General features: G+C 48.1%; 1 protein-coding gene across 3 annotated transcripts in view; it reads right to left on the reverse strand.

Moving 5' to 3' along the window:
- The window catches only part of Slc7a1 (solute carrier family 7 member 1), a 70,141-nt gene that overhangs the window by 30,324 nt on the left and 35,073 nt on the right, over positions 1-4,744 (reverse strand). The window lies entirely within an intron of this gene.

Here is a 4,744-nt window from a genome sequence, read left to right on the forward strand (position 1 = left end):
AAAAAAAAGAAAGAAAGAAAGAAAGAAAGAAAGAAAGAAAGAAAGAAAGAAAGAAAGAAAGAAAGAAAGAAAGAAAAGAAAGAAAAGAAAAAATTTCAGGGCAGGGTGACTGAGACCATAGCCTCTCTTAGAGGATAATAGGGCTCTTTTATTTCCTGAACTTTTACTGTCTTCCCACCTATATTGAGCACACAATGCCTTTGAATTAGAGGAAGAAAAATCTCTAATGAAACCAACAAACAGCACAGGGGCATAAAGAAGATAAGAGGCTCCCTGCAAGGTCGGCCCACCTTGTGTCTACGTAGGAAATGGTGGTAATTAGGTCCATGGGATTTGTTATGTTTTCCGCTGTCTCCGTGCGGGTCTGTCTGGAAATTTCCAAAATTAAAGGCGAAAAGAAACAAATTCACCTACAACTGACTGGGAAATGTTTGTGTGCCCTACACCAGGCCCCGGGGCACGCCCAGGACCTGCACAACTTTAAATGTTATCAACCACTGTAACGATGGGCTGGGTGAAATAGTCTTTTTCTATAGAATCAAGTTGAACGATGTGGAATTATTAATATTGAACCATTTTTATTGGTTTTATAAAAATATAGCCAACAGCTTAAAAAAAATAGACCAGCTGGGATTTCAGGTATTTTTCTCTGGGGCTTCACTCTAACCCATGCTGGAAGAGCCAACATGAACTCTAAAGATTAGATGTGGGGAAAAGGAATAATTTAGAGACGGGGAGAGCATTAGGGGTGGGGTGAGAGGTAGGGCATTTCCAATCACACATTTCTGCATACGTATACTATAAGGGACATGGTGAGGCTTACTTTCCAGCAGGTACTGGGTAGAAACAGCGCACACCTGCAGCTGCGGTTGGCACACGGGGCAACAGACAATTGAAACCACGCTGCTGGTCAGAGGCCAAGGAGAATAAGCTGGAGGGCTGGGAGGAACCACATCTCGAGGGGTCTAGGCTGGCCACTGGTGACTTCCGTGGCTGGGGCGTATATAGGCTCCAGCTTTGGCACCTTCTTGTACAGTGTTTTAATCTGATTGGCGAAGGTAGCTTTGCATAAACAAATGTCAGAACCTGTCTGTTCTGGCTCTGTCTTTTCAAAGAGCCCTCAGGCACACAGAACCCACGCCCCTGGTTGCCATGGGTATTATCTAGGCAGACGAGGTCATGCACAAGTAATCCCTATACAGGAAATGCCACATTTTGTGGTCAGTCTACCTGGTCTATTCCAAGTCACAGTTCACTGGCGGCCAGAATCTCAGAGGCTTGCTCCAGAAGGAAAGTGCTTATAATCTGAGATACTCATTCAGGCCCTCGTCTTTAAAACGAGTAGTCATATTTGTCCCTGCCACAAGGTTTCCTCCTGTGTAACATGCATATAAATAAGTGGACACGTTGGGAGGCAGGAACAGGAAGAAAATGTCCAGTTACAGAAAGGTCTTTGGAGATCGGAATGTTTATCTGTCCGATCAAAGATCCAAGCAGCCCACAGGACAGGTGGAGGGAGGGAAAGCCACCCGGAACGCTGGAGTAATTCTAAAGGAATGAGGCTACCTGCCCCGTGGGAGAGCACAGTGTCCATAAGCAGTGAATTCTAGTTATCATAGGTTAGTGGCTGTGTCGACTGCTCGCTTTAATTATTCTAATGTGATAAGGTCACATCACCCCGGCATCTGAACTTGACCCACTGCCTCAAATGCTTTAGACCCAAATAGCTGAACCTGCTTCCTTCTTCCTGACAGTCTGTTCTACATCTGAGAAGAAGGCCATAGGTCCTGTCTACTATTTTGAAAGCTGTGTGTGTGTGTGTGTGTGTGTGTGTTGCTGGAGACGGATGGAATGAGCTCAGCACACGCCCACTGCTGAGCTACATGTCTAGCCTTTTAAAGAACGCCTAAAAGCTGAATCCAGACATTTCAGCTTATGTCTTAAGCAAGATCCACCATAGTCCCTCTCCCCCACCCCTGTCACCTGACAACCTATTTCAAGGTCGCCTTGCTTGCTACAGCAAAGAAGAAGTCCTTCAAGAGTCTAGAACACATTCTTCTATACAACCAAACTCCGAAGAGTAGCTGAAGCCACCATGCTCCCCGTAAGGCTGTGTACTCCAGCCACCACACACACAGGGCCCAGAGACCCTGACACAGCCAGAGGTTGTCCACCACACCCACTTGGATGACTTGAAGCATCCTTGGAACCCAGAGAATATGCAAGGTGATGGGCTGGGTGTCACTCCCGCAGGGAGGTCAGCCATACAGGGCTGTATCTTGTTTGTAGCCCCTCCATACTGGTTTGTAGGAGCAAGCAGCCATGCTGGGACAGGCCCCTTGACAACAAGCCTCAGATTGCCAGGCTGAGTAGACTCACACTTCCTGGCCAGCAGCTCTGCCCAGTCCTACACCTCAAGGAAATGGATCACAATACATTATACACACACACACACACATATATGTATATATATATATATATATATATATATATACACACACACATATGATACTAGCAATAAATAAATAAATAAAAACTGAAATTTAAAAAGCAAAACAAAACGCTACCTATAGTAACATCAAAAAATTATGTCTCTGGCCAAGTATTGAGGAATGAAACTTTAATCCCAACACTTGAGAAGCAGAGTTGAGTTGATCCCTTTGAGTCTGGGGCCAGCCCGCTCTACATATGGATGGAGCTGCAGGCCACCCGGGACTATATAATAAGGCCCTGTCTCCAAAAAAAAGGTCTCCATGATGGGCCATCGTCAAGGTAGGATTTCAGATCCCACAAAAGATGAGCCGCTCACTGCCCTGGCCACGCAGTGCTTCTATCTCCATGGCAAGAAGAAAGCAAGTAACTGCTCAGATCCAACCACCTGCACAAGTACTTATTGAGTGCCTGCTGTATACTACAAACCCTGCCCTGTGGATGGAGACGAGGCAATGTTAGCTTACAGGCCATTGTGCTAGGCTCCTCCCAGGGACCCAGCAACAGCCGTACGTCATCACCTGCCACCATGACCTGCCTCCACCAGGAGTGGCATCACCCTAGTTCTTGTGTTTGTTCATTCTCCCCCCTTTCTCTCCCCCCTTTTCTGCCCCTCCTCCTCTGCCCTCATGGCATGGCTCTGTCTGCCTCTACCTCTCCTCCAGACCCTCACTCCCTCCCTTTCCCCCAAATAAACCTCCTTTGTATTAGGTCTGTTGCATAGCATGCATGATTTCTTCGGGGGACTCCTTGGCACAGGCCCACCAGGCGCGTGTGCGCGCACGCGCGCGCACACACACACACACACACACACCCCTCTGCTGCCACAGCGCTATACTTTATAACAATCAGACTCCATGAAGACACCCCATGCTGGATATGACGAAATAAGAGGCATAAACATGGCTGGCCAAGACAGGAAGGCCTCCTGGCGATGTGCCACAGACACTATCACCTGGCCTGTCTCTCTTATCCTGAGAAAGGATGGTGGCGAGCTGGCCTGTTGGTTTTAGCTGTGAATTCCGAGTAGAGGCGTTGCTCAGGACGTGGGACTGAGGATCAAACGATGACTGCCCTATACTTTGGCACAGCATTTCCCAAGCCCAGGGCTCCTCTGGCTGTCAACACCCTCCTGTTGGGTAATGAGGAGGCTGCTGGCCACTGGGCCATTAGGGAAGCAGAAACACGTGTGACTGGGGCCAGCAGATAAAGCTCCCGAAGGAGCTGCTTCTCGTTTGATTACGTAAGCACTGAGACCAGGGTTGCCCCAGCTCAGACCCAGGCAGAACACCATCCCTATCTCCTCGTTTAATCTCTCTAGGCTTCAGGAAGGAACACCTGGACATTCTGCACCTCCATCCCTGTCCCCTGACATCACGGAGGCCACAGCAGGGACTTCATCAACAGGTACTTCGTGTAGCCTGATCCTCCCTGCAGAGCTGCCCTCCCTGGCCCCTTCCTCCTTCCCTCTTAATTCTCACTGAAAGGCCGCTTGCACAGTCACTCACATGTGACATAGGTCCCAGGCTGTGGCTCCCACGAGTGGCCTTCTGACTAAGGACGCGTGTGGTCTGCCGAACCCGATCATGTGGGCTTTCTTAACACAGCACAGACAGAACCAAGGCTGTGAACAGCCATAAATGACTGTAAGAATGTGTGAGGTTCACTGCACACACACACACACACACACACACACACATGCACACACACCTCCTCACCCCCCAACCTGTGCACCACCTGCTCGCTAGCCATACTGAAAGCTTTACCCTTCAGTGTTTTCTGATGATAACACACCATAACAATGGACTCTCCACAGCCAGTGATCCTTTTTAACTTCATAGACAATAGCTAAAGCAGTGACTTTCCCACACGTATTTATATTTTGTTTTATTAACTAATGTATTTATTTTATAAATTATTAAAGACAGGATCTATGTAGCCCAGGCTGTCCTGGAACTTGTTATATAGACCAGGCTAGGCTCAATATGTAAACCAGGCTAGACTCAATATGTAGACCAGACTGGCCCCACTACATAGACCGCCTGTCTCTGCCTCCCAAGTGCATCACCACACTCAGCTACAACAAGAGATTTTAAAAGTATATTCTCCATGACATCATTTCCTATGCAGAACCCAAACATAAGAATCAGATGGGGGGCTGGTGAGATGGCTCAGTGGGTAAGAGCACCCGACTGCTCTTCCGAAGGTCTGGAGTTCAAATCCCAGCAACCACATGGTGGCTCACAACCATCCG

This window comes from Mus caroli, chromosome 5 (assembly GCF_900094665.2).
Source record: "Mus caroli chromosome 5, CAROLI_EIJ_v1.1, whole genome shotgun sequence".
Taxonomy (NCBI): Eukaryota; Metazoa; Chordata; class Mammalia; order Rodentia; family Muridae; genus Mus; species Mus caroli.